A 13190-nucleotide genomic window follows, 5' to 3' on the forward strand; every position below is an offset into this window, starting at 1 on the left:
TGTAGCCCTAATCAGAGACTGGCGGAAATCACTTTCATGGAAAGGAGTTGCCAAGCTTCCAAAAAACTACGAGTTTCCTCAAATGTCAGCACACATTTTTTCACCCAATCTTGATGACACTTTCTGGTAATGATCAGTACCCCAATCCCACTTGGCTCACCAAATTTCGTTCTTCTAGGTTAAACGCTTCGTTGGAAGTAACAGTTTTAATTTTTAGGTATCACTCGTTTTCTCCTATATGGATACATGTAGTTGTAACTCTAAATCAAACACGGATTGTGCTAGCTCTTTGAAACTTGACACAATAAAGTAGTTCCAAGTTCTATCTCTATGGTTTGTTTCCTATTGATGTAGCCCTAAGCAGAGACTGGCGCAAATCACTTTCATGGAAATGGGTTGCCAAATTCCAAAAAACTACGAATTTCCTGAAATCTCAGCACACATTTTTTCACCCAATCTTGATGACACTTTCAGGTAATGATCAGTACCCCAATCCCACTTGGCTCACCAAATTTCGTTCTTCTAGGTTAAACCGTTCGTTGCCACAAACAGTTTAAATTTTTAGGTTCACTCTGCTTTCTCCTATATGGATACATGTAGTTGGAACTCTAAATCAAAGACGATTTTTGCTAGCTCTTTGAAACTTGACACCATAAAGGAGTTCCACGTTCTATCTCTATGGTTTGTTTCCTATTTATGTAGCCCTAAGCAGAGACTCGCGCAAATCACTTTCATGGAAAGGGGTTGCCAAGCTTCCAAAAAACTACCAGTTTTCTGAAATCTCAGCACACATTTTTTCACCCAAACTTGATGACACTTTCTGGTAATGATCAGTCCCCCAATCCCACTTGGCTCACCAAATTTCGTTCTTCTAAGTTAAACCGTTCGTTGGCAGTAACAGTTTTAATTATTAGGTTTCACGCTGTTTTCTCCTATATGGATACATGTAGTTGGAACTCTAAAGCAAACATGGTTTGTGCTAGCTCTTTGATACGTGACACAATAGAGTAGTTCCAAGTTCTATCTCTATGGATTTTTTCCTATTGATGTAGCCCTAAGCAGAGATTGGCGCAAATCACTCTCATGGACAAGGGTTGCTAAGCTTCCAAAAAACTACGAGTTTCCTGAAATATCAGCACACATTTTTTCACCCAATCTTGATGACACTTTCTGGTAATGATCAGTACCCCAATCCCTCTTGGCACACCAAATTTCGTTCTTCTAGGTTAAACCGTCGTTGGCAGTAACAGTTTTAATTTTTAGGTTTCACTCTGTTTTCTCCTATATGGATACATGTAGTTGGAACTCTAAATCAAACATGGTTTGTGCTAGCTCTTTGAAACTTGACTCAATAAAGTAGTTCCAAGTTCTATCTCTATGGTTTGTTTCCTATTGTTGTAGCCCGAAGCAGACACTGGCGCAAATCACTTTCATGGAAAGGGGTTGCCAAGCTTCCAAAAAACTACGAGTTTCCTGAAATCTCAGCACACATTTTTCACCCAATCTTGATGACACTTTCAGGTAATGATCAGTACCCCAATCCCACTTGGCTCACCAAATTTCGTTCTTCTAGGTTATACCGTTCGTTGGCAGTAACAGTTTTAATTTTTAGGTTTCACTCTCTTTTCTCCTATATGGATACATGTATTTGGAACTCTAAATCAAACACGGTTTGTGCTCGCTATTTGAAACTTGACTCAATAAAGTAGTTCCAAGTTCTATCTCTATGGTTTGTTTCCTATTGATATAGCCCTAAGCAGAGACTGGCACAAATCACTTTCAAGGAAAGGGGTTGCCAAACTTCCAAAAACTACGAGTTTCCTGAAATTTCAGCATACATTTTTTCACCCAATCTTGATGACACTTTCAGGTAATGATCAGAACCCCAATCCCACTTGGCTCACCAAATTTCGTTCTTCTAGGTTAAACGGTTCGTTTACAGTAACAGTTTTAATTTTTAGGTTTCACTCTGTTTTCTACTATATGGATACATGTAGTTGGAACTCTAAATCAAACACGGTTTGTGCTAGCTCTTTGAAACTTGACACAATATAGTTGTTCCCAGTTCTATCTCTATGGTTTGTTTCCTATTGATGTAGCCCTAAGCAGAGACTGGCACAAATCACTTTCATGGAAAGTGGTTGCCAAGCTTCCAAAAACTACGAGTTTCCTAAAATCTCAGCACACATTTTTTCACCCAATTTGATGACACTTTCAGGTAATGATCAGAACCCAAATCCCACTTGGCTCACCAAATTTCGTTCTTCTGGGATAAACGTTTCGTTTGCAGTAACAGTTTTAATTTTTAGGTTTCACTCTGTTTTCTACTATATGGATACATGTAGTTGGAACTCTAAATCAAACACGGTTTGTGCTAGCTCTTTGAAACTTGACACAATAAAATAGTTCCAAGTTCTATCTCTATGGATTGTTCCCAATTGCTGTAGACCTAAGCAGATACTGGCGCAAATCACTTTCATGGAAAGTGGTTGCCAAGCTTCCAAAAAACTACGAGTTTCCTGAAATATCAGCACACATTGTTTCTCCCAATCTTGATGACACTTTTAGGTAAGGATCAGTACCTCAATCCCACTTGGTTACCAAATTTCGTTCTTCTAGGTTAAACCGTTCGTTGGCAGTAACAGTTTTAATTTTTAGGTTTCACTCTGTTTTCTTCTATATGGATACATGTAGTTGGAACTCAAAATCAAAGACGGTTTGTGCTGGCTCTTTGAAACTTGACACAATATAGTAGTTCCCAGTTCTATCTCTATGGTTTGTTTCCTATTGATGTAGCACTAATCAGAGACTGGCGGAAATCACTTTCATGGAAAGGAGTTGCCAAGCTTCCAAAAAACTACGAGTTTCCTCAAATGTCTGCACACATTTTTTCACCCAATCTTGATGACACTTTCTGGTAATGATCAGTACCCCAATCCCACTTGGCTCACCAAATTTCGTTCTTCTAGGTTAAACGGTTCGTTGGAAGTAACAGTTTTAATTTTTAGGTATCACTCGTTTTCTCCTATATGGATACATGTAGTTGTAACTCTAAATCAAACACGGATTGTGCTAGCTCTTTGAAACTTGACACAATAAAGTAGTTCCAAGTTCTATCGCTATGGTTTGTTTCCTATTGATGTAGCCCTAAGCAGAGACTGGCGCAAATCACTTTCATGGAAATGGGTTGCCAAATTCCAAAAAACTACGAATTTCCTGAAATCTCAGCACACATTTTTTCACCCAATCTTGATGACACTTTCAGGTAATGATCAGTACCCCAATCCCACTTGGCTCACCAAATTTCGTTCTTCTAGGTTAAACCGTTCGTTGCCAGTAACAGTTTAAATTTTTAGGTTCACTCTGCTTTCTCCTATATGGATACATGTAGTTGGAACTCTAAATCAAAGACGGTTTTTGCTAGCGCTTTGAAACTTGACACCATAAAGGAGTTCCACATTCTATCTCTATGGTTTGTTTCCTCTTTATGTAGCCCTAAGCAGAGACTCGCGCAAATCACTTTCATGGAAAGGGGTTGCCAAGCTTCCAAAAAACTACCAGTTTTCTGAAATCTCAGCACACATTTTTTCACCCAAACTTGATGACACTTTCTGGTAATGATCAGTACCCCAATCCCACTTGGCTCACCAAATTTCGTTCTTCTAAGTTAAACCGTTCGTTGGCAGTAACAGTTTTAATTTTTAGGTTTCACGCTGTTTTCTCCTATATGGATACATGTAGTTGGAACTCTAAAGCAAACACGGTTTGTGCTAGCTCTTTGATACTTGACACAATAGAGTAGTTCCAAGTTCTATCTCTATGGATTTTTTCCTATTGATGTAGCCCTAAGCAGAGATTGGCGCAAATCACTTTCATGGACAGGGGTTGCTAAGCTTCCAAAAAACTACGAGTTTCCTGAAATCTCAGCACACATTTTTTCACCCAATCTTGATGACACTTTCAGGTAATGATCAGTACCCCAATCCCACTTGGCACACCAAATTTCGTTCTTCTAGGTTAAACCGTCGTTGGCAGACACAGTTTTAATTTTTAGGTTTCACTCTGTTTTCTCCTATATGGATACATGTAGTTGGAACTCTAAATCAAACACGGTTTGTGCTAGCTCTTTGACACTTGACTCAATAAAGTAGTTCCAAGTTCTATCTCTATGGTATGTTTCCTATTGATGTAGCCCTAAGCAGACACTGGCGCAAATCACTTTCATGGAAAGGGGTTGCCAAGCTTCCAAAAAACTACGAGTTTCCTGAAATATCAGCACACATTGTTTCTCCCAATCTTGATGACACTTTTAGGTAAGGATAAGTACCCCAATCCCACTTGGTTACCAAATTTCGTTCTTCTAGTTTAAACCATTCGTTGGCAGTAACAGTTTTAATTTTTAGGTTTCACTCTGTTTTCTTCTATATGGATACATGTAGTTGGAACTCTAAATCAAACACGGTTTGTGCTAGCTCTTTGAAACTTGACTCAATAAAGTAGTTCCAAGTTCTATCTCTATGGTTTGTTTCCTATTGTTGTAGCCCGAAGCAGACACTGGCGCAAATCACTTTCATGGAAAGGGGTTGCCAAGCTTCCAAAAAACTACGAGTTTCCTGAAATCTCAGCACACATTTTTCACCCAATCTTGATGACACTTTCAGGTATTGATCAGTACCCCAATCCCACTTGGCTCACCAAATTTCGTTCTTCTAGGTTATACCGTTCGTTGGCAGTAACAGTTTTAATTTTTAGGTTTCACTCTCTTTTCTCCTATATGGATACATGTATTTGGAACTCTAAATCAAACACGGTTTGTGCTCGCTATTTGAAACTTGACTCAATAAAGTAGTTCCAAGTTCTATCTCTATGGTTTGTTTCCTATTGATGTAGCCATAAGCAGATACTGGCGCAAATCACTTTCATGGAAAGGGGTTGCCAAGCTTCCAAAAAACTACGACTTCCCTGAAATGTCAGCACACATTTTTTCACCCAATCCTGATGACACTTTCAGGTAATGATCAGTACTCCAATCCCACTGGGCTTACCAAATTTCGTTCTTCTAGGTTAAACCGTTCTTTGGCAGTAACAGTTTTAATTTTTAGGTTTCACTCTGTTTTCTCCTATATGGATACATGTAGTTGGAACTCTAAATCAAACACGGTTTGTGCTAGCTCTTTGAATCTTGACATAATAAAGTAGTTCCAAGTTCTATCTCTATGGATTGTTTTCTATTGATGTATCCCTAAGCAGAGACTGCCACAAAACACTTCCATGGAAAGGGGTTGCCAAGCTTCCAAAAACCTACGGGTTTCCTGAAAACTCAGCACACTTTTTTCACACAATCTTGATGATACTTTCAGGTAATGATCAGTACACCAATACCACTTGGCACACCAAATTTCGTTCTTCTAGGTTAAAGCGTTCGTTGGCAGTAACAGTTTTAATTTTTGGTTTCAATCTGTTTTCTCCTATATGGATACATGTAGTTGGAAATCTAAATCAAACACGGTTTGTGCTAGCTCTTTGAAACTTGACACAATAAAGTAGTTCCAAGTTCTATCTCTATGGATTGTTTCCTATTGATGTAGTCCTAAGCAGAGACTGGCGCAATCACTTTCATGCTAAGGTATTGCCAAGCTTCCAAAAAACTACGAGTTTCCTGAAATGTCAGCACACATTTTTTCACCCAATATGATGACACTTTCAGGTAATGATCAGTACCCCAATCCCACTTGGCTCACCAAATTTCGTTCTTCTAGGTTAAACGGTTCGTTGGCAGTAACAGTTTTAATTTTTAGGTTTCACTCTTTTTTCTCCTATATGGATACATGTATTTGGAACTCTAAATCAAAGACGGTTTGTGCTAGCTCTTTGAAACTTGACACAATATAGTAGTTCGAAGTTCTATCTCTATGGTTTGTTTCCTATTGATGTAGCCCTAAGCAGAGACTGGCGCAAATCACTTTCATGGAAAAGGGTTGCCAAGGTTCCAAAAAACTACAAGTTTCCTGAAATCTCAGCACACATTTTTTCACCCAATCTTGATGACACTTTCAGGTAATGATCAGTACCCCAATCCCACTTGGCTCACCAAATTTCGTTCTTCTAGGTTAAACCGTTCTTTGGCAGTAAGAATTTTAATTTTTAGGTTTCACTCTGTTTTCTCCTATATGGAAACATGTAGTTAAAACTCTAAATCAAACACGGTTTGTGCTAGCTCTTTGAAACTTGACACAATAAAGTAGTTCCAAGTTCTATCTCTATGGATTGTTCCCTATTCCTGTAGACCTAAGCAGATACTGGCGCAAATCACTTTCATGGAAAGTGGTTGCCAAGCTTCCAAAAAACTACGAGTTTCCTGAAATCTCAGCACACATTGTTTCTCCCAACCTTGATGACACTTTCAGGTAATGATCAGTACCCCAATCCCAATTGGTCACCAAATTTCGTTCTTCTACTTAAACCGTTCTTTGGCAGTAACAGTTTTAATTTTTAGGTCTCTCTCTATTTTCTCCTATATGGATACATGTAGTTGGAACTCTAAATCACAGACGGTTTTTGCTAGCTCTTTGAAACTTGACACAATATAGTAGTTCCCAGTTCTATCTCTATGGTTTTTTTCCTATTGATATAGCCCTAAGCAGAGACTGGCACAAATCACTTTCAAGGAAAGGGGTTGCCAAACTTCCAAAAACTACGAGTTTCCTGAAATGTCAGCATACATTTTTTCACCCAATCTTGATGACACTTTCAGGTAATGATCAGAACCCCAATCCCACTTGGCTCACCAAATTTCGTTCTTCTAGGTTAAACGGTTCGTTTACAGTAACAGTTTTAATTTTTAGGTTTCACTCTGTTTTCTACTATATGGATACATGTAGTTGGAACTCTAAATCAAACACGGTTTGTGCTAGCTCTTTGAAACTTGACACAATAAAATAGTTCCAAGTTCTATCTCTATGGATTGTTCCCTATTGCTGTAGACCTAAGCAGATACTGGCACAAATCACTTTCATGGAAAGTGGTTGCCAAGCTTCCAAAAGACTACGAGTTTCCTGAAATATCAGCACACATTGTTTCTCCCAATCTTTGTGACACGTTTAGGTAATGATCAGTACCCCAATCCCACTTGGTCACCAAATTTCGTTCTTCTAGGTTAAACCGTTCGTTGGCAGTAACAGTTTTAATTTTTAGGTTTCACTCTGTTTTCTCCTATATGGATACATGTAGTTGGAACTCTAAATCAAAGACGGTTTGTGCTAGCTCTTTGAAACTTGACACAATATAGTAGTTCCCAGTTCTATCTCTATGGTTTGTTTCCTATTGATGTAGCACTAATCAGAGACTGGCGGAAATCACTTTCATGGAAAGGAGTTGCCAAGTTTCCAAAAAACTACGAGTTTCCTCAAATGTGAGCACACATTTTTTCACCCAATCTTGATGACACTTTCTGGTAATGATCAGTACCCCATTCCCACTTGGCTCACCAAATTTCGTTCTTCTAGGTTAAACGGTTCGTTGGAAGTAACAGTTTTAATTTTTAGGTATCACTCGTTTTCTCCTATATGGATACATGTAGTTGTAACTCTAAATCAAACACGGATTGTGCTAGCTCTTTGAAACTTGACACAGTAAAGTAGTTCCAAGTTCTATCTCTATGGATTTTTTCCTATTGATGTTGCCCCAAGCAGAGACTGGCGGAAATCACTTTCATGGAAAGGGGTTGCCAAGCTTCCAAATAACCAGCAGTTTCCTGAAATCTCAGCACACATTTTTTCACCCAATCTTGATGACACTTTCTGGTAATGATCAGTACCCCAATCTCACTTGGCTTTCGAAATTTCGTTCTTCTAGTTTAAACCATTCGTTGGCAGTAACAGTTTTAATTTTTAGGTTTCACTCTGTTTTCTTCTATATGGATACATGTAGTTGGAACTCTAAATCAAATACGGTTTGTGCTAGCTTTTTGAAACTTGACACAATAAAGTAGTTCCAAGTTCTTTCTCTATGGATTGTTTCCTATTGATGTAGCCCTAAGCAGAGACTGGCAAAAAACACTTCCATGGAAAGGGGTTGCCAAGCTTCCAAAAACCTACGAGTTTCCTGAAATCTCAGGAAACTTTTTTCACACAATCTTGATGATACTTTCAGGTAATGATCAGTACCCCAATACCACTTGGCTCACCAAATTTCGTTCTTCTAGGTTAAAGCGTTCGTTGGCAGTAACAGTTTTAATTTTTAGGTTTCACTCTGTTTTCTACTATATGGATACATGTAGTTGGAAATCTAAATCAAAGACGGTTTGTGCTAGCTCTTTGAAACTTGACACAATAAAGTAGTTCCAAGTTCTATCTCTATGGATTGTTTCCTATTGATGTAGCCCTAAGCAGAGACTGGCGCAAATCACTTTCATGCAAAGGGATTGCCAAGCTTCCAAAAAACTACGAGTTTCCTGAAATGTCAGAACACATTTTTTCACCCAATTTGATGACACTTTCAGGTAATGATCAGTACCCCAATCCCACTTGGCTCACCAAATTTCGTTCTTCTAGGTTAAACGGTTCGTTGGCAGTAACAGTTTTAATTTTTAGGTTTCACGATGTTTTCACCTATATGGATACATGTAGTTGGAACTCTAAAGCAAACACGGTTTGTGCTAGCTCTTTGATTCTTGACACAATAAAGTAGTTCCAAGTTCTATCTCTATGGATTTTTTCCTATTGATGTAGCCCTAAGCAGAGACTGGCGCGAATCACTTTCATGGACAGGGGTTGCTAAGCTTCCAAAAAACTACCAGTTTCCTGAAATCTCAGCACACATTTTTTCACCCAATCTTGATGACACTTTCAGGTAATGATCAGTACCCCAATCCCACTTGGCTCACCAAATTTCGTTCTTCTAGGTTAAACTGTTCGTTGGCAGGAACAGTTTTAATTTTTAGGTTTCACTCTGTTTTCTCCTATATGGATGCATGTAATAGGAATACTAAAGCAAACACGGTTTGTGCTAGCTCTTTGATACTTGACACAATAAAATAGTTCCAAGTTCTATCTCTATGGTTTGTTTCCTATTGATGTTGCCCCAAGCAGACACTGGCGCAAATCACTTTCATGGAAAGGGGTTGCCAAACTTCCAAATAACCAGCAGTTTCCTGAAAACTCAGCACACATTTTTTCACCCAATCTTGGTGGCACTTTCAGTTAATGATCAGTACACCAATCCCACTTGGCTCACCAAATTTCGTTCTTCTAGGTTAAACCATTCGTTGGCAGTAACAGTTTTAATTTTAAGGTTTCACTCTGTTTTCTCCTATATGGATACATGTAGATGAAACTCTAAATCAAACACGGATTGTGCTAGCTCTTTGAAACTTGACACAATAAAATAGTTCCAAGTTCTATCTCTATGGATTGTTTCCTATTGATGTAGCCCTAAGCAGAGACTGGCGCAAATCACTTTCATGGAAATGGGTTGCCAAGCTTCCAAATAACTATGTGTTTCCTGAAATCTCAGCACACATTTTTTCACCCAATCTTGATGACACTGTCAGGTAATGATGAGTACCCCAATCCCACTTGGCTCACCAAATTTCGTTCTTCTAGGTTAAACCGTTCGTTGGCAGTAACAGTTTTAATTTTTAGGTTTCAGTCTGTTTTCTCCTTTATGGATACATGTACTTGCAACACTAAATCTAACACGGTTTGTGCTAGCTCTTTGATACTTGACACAATAAAGTAGTTCCAAGTTCTATCTCTATGGTTTCTTTCCTATTGATGTAGTCCTATGCAGAGACTGGCGCAAATCACTTTCATGGAAAGGGGTTGCAAAGGTACCAAAAAATTACGAGTTTCCTGAAATGTCAGCATACATTTTTTCACCCAATCTTGATGACACTTTCAGGTAATGATCAGTACCCCAATCCCACTTGGCTCACCACATTTCGTTCTTCTAAGTTAAACCGTTCTTTGGCAGTAACAGTTTTAATTTTTAGGTTTCACTCTGTTTTCTCCTATATGGATACATGTAGTTGGAACTGTAAATCAAACACGGTTTGTGCAAGCTCTTTGAAACTTGACACAATAAAGTAGTTCCAAGTTCTATCTCTATAGTTTGATTCCTATTGAAGTAGACCTAGGCAGAGACTGGCGCAAATCACTTACATGGAAATGGGTTGCCAAGCTTCCAAAAAACTACGAGTTTCCTGAAATCACAGCACACATTTTTTCACCCAATCTTGATGACACTTTCTGGTAATGATCAGTACCCCAATCTCACTTGGCTTTCGAAGTTTCGTTCTTCTAGGTTAAACCGTTCGTTGGCAGTAACAGTTCTAATTTTTAGGTTTCACTCTGTTTTCTCCTATATGGATACATGTAGTTGGAACTGTAAATCAAACACGGTTTGTGCTAGCTCTTTGAAAGTTGACACCATAAAGTAGTTCCAAGTTCTATCTCTATGGTTTGTTTCCTATTGATGTAGCCCTAAGCAGAGACTGGCGCAAATCACTTTCATGGAAAGGGGTGGTCAAGCTTCCAAAAAACTACCAGTTTCCTGAAATCTCAGCACACATTTTTTCACCCAATCTTGATGACACTTTCAGGTAATGATCAGTACCCCAATCCCACTTGTCTCACCAAATTTAGTTCTTCTAAGTTAAACCGTTCGTTGGCAGTAACAGTTTTAATTTTTAGGTTTCACTCTGTTTTCTCCTATATGGATACATGTAGATGAAACTCTAAATCAAACACGGTTTGTGCTAGCTCTTTGAAACTTGACTCAATAAAGTAGTTCCAAGTTTTATCTCTATGGTTTGTTTCCTATTGATGTAGCCCTGAGAGGATACTGGCCCAAATCAGTTTCATGGAAAGGGGTTGCCAAGCTTCCAAAAAACTAAGAGTTTCCTGAAATGTCAGCACAGATTTTTTCACCCAATCTTGATGACACGTTCAGGTAATGATCAGTACCCCAATCCCACTTGGCTCACCAAATTTCGTTCTTCTAGGTTAAACCGTTCGTTGGCAGTAACTGTTTTAATTTTTAGGTTTCACACTGTTTTCTCCTATATGGATACATGTAGTTGGAACTCTAAATCAAATACGGTTTGTGCTAGCTCTTTGAAACTTGACACAATAAAGTAGTTCCAAGTTCTTCCTCTATGGATTGTTTCCTATTGATGTAGCCCTAAGCAGAGACTGGCAAAAAACACTTTCATGGAAAGGGGTTGCCAAGCTTCCAAAAACCTACGAGTTTCCTGAAATCTCAGGAAACTTTTTTCACACAATCTTGATGATACTTTCAGGTAATGATCAGTACCCCAATACAACTTGGCTCACCAAATTTCGTTCTTCTAGGTTAAAGCGTTCGTTGGCAGTAACAGTTTTAATTTTTAGGTTTCACTCTGTTTTCTACTATATGGATACATGTAGTTGGAAATCTAAATCAAACACGGTTTGTGCTAGCTCTTTGAAACTTGACACAATAAAGTAGTTCCAAGTTCTATCTCTATGGATTGTTTCCTATTGATGTAGCCCTAAGCAGAGACTGGCGCAAATCACTTTCATGCAAAGGGATTGCCAAGCTTCCAAAAAACTACGAGTTTCCTGAAATGTCAGAACACATTTTTTCACCCAATTTGATGACACTTTCAGGTAATGATCAGTACCCCAATCCCACTTGGCTCAACAAATTTCGTTCTTCTAGGTTAAACGGTTCGTTGGCAGTAACAGTTTTAATTTTTAGGTTTCACTCTTTTTTCTCCTATATGGATACATGTATTTGGAACTCTAAATCAAAGACGGTTTGTGCTAGCTCTTTGAAACTTGACACAATATAGTAGTTCGAAGTTCTATCTCTATGGTTTGTTTCCTATTGATGTAGCCCTAAGCAGAGACTGGCGCAAATCACTTTCATGGAAAAGGGTTGCCAAGGTTCCAAAAAACTACAAGTTTCCTGAAATCTCAGCACACATTTTTTCACCCAACCTTGATGACACTTTCAGGTAATGATCAGTACCCCAATCCCACTTGGTCACCAAATTTCGTTCTTCTACTTAAACCGTTCTTTGGCAGTAACAGTTTTAATTTTTAGGTCTCTCTCTATTTTCTCCTATATGGATACATGTAGTTGGAACTCTAAATCACAGACGGTTTTTGCTAGCTCTTTGAAACTTGACACAATATAGTAGTTCCCAGTTCTATCTCTATGTTTTTTTTCCTATTGATATAGCCCTAAGCAGAGACTGGCACAAATCACTTTCAAGGAAAGGGGTTGCCAAACTTCCAAAAACTACGAGTTTCCTGAAATGTCAGCATACATTTTTTCACCCAATCTTGATGACACTTTCAGGTAATGATCAGAACCCCAATCCCACTTGGCTCACCAAATTTCGTTCTTCTAGGTTAAACGGTTCGTTTACAGTAACAGTTTTAATTTTTAGGTTTCACTCTGTTTTCTACTATATGGATACATGTAGTTGGAACTCTAAATCAAACACGGTTTGTGCTAGCTCTTTGAAACTTGACACAATAAAATAGTTCCAAGTTCTATCTCTATGGATTGTTCCCTATTGCTGTAGACCTAAGCAGATACTGGCACAAATCACTTTCATGGAAAGTGGTTGCCAAGCTTCCAAAAGACTACGAGTTTCCTGAAATATCAGCACACATTGTTTCTCACAATCTTTGTGACACGTTTAGGTAATGATCAGTACCCCAATCCCACTTGGTCACCAAATTTCGTTCTTCTAGGTTAAACCGTTCGTTGGCAGTAACAGTTTTAATTTTTAGGTTTCACTCTGTTTTCTCCTATATGGATACATGTAGTTGGAACTCTAAATCAAAGACGGTTTGTGCTAGCTCTTTGAAACTTGACACAATATAGTAGTTCCCAGTTCTATATCTATGGTTTGTTTCCTATTGATGTAGCACTAATCAGAGACTGGCGGAAATCACTTTCATGGAAAGGAGTTGCCAAGTTTCCAAAAAACTACGAGTTTCCTCAAATGTGAGCACACATTTTTTCACCCAATCTTGATGACACTTTCTGGTAATGATCAGTACCCCATTCCCACTTGGCTCACCAAATTTCGTTCTTCTAGGTTAAACGGTTCGTTGGAAGTAACAGTTTTAATTTTTAGGTATCACTCGTTTTCTCCTATATGGATACATGTAGTTGTAACTCTAAATCAAACA

This window comes from Spermophilus citellus, assembly GCF_964194105.1.
Source record: "Spermophilus citellus genome assembly, chromosome: 1".
Taxonomy (NCBI): Eukaryota; Metazoa; Chordata; class Mammalia; order Rodentia; family Sciuridae; genus Spermophilus; species Spermophilus citellus.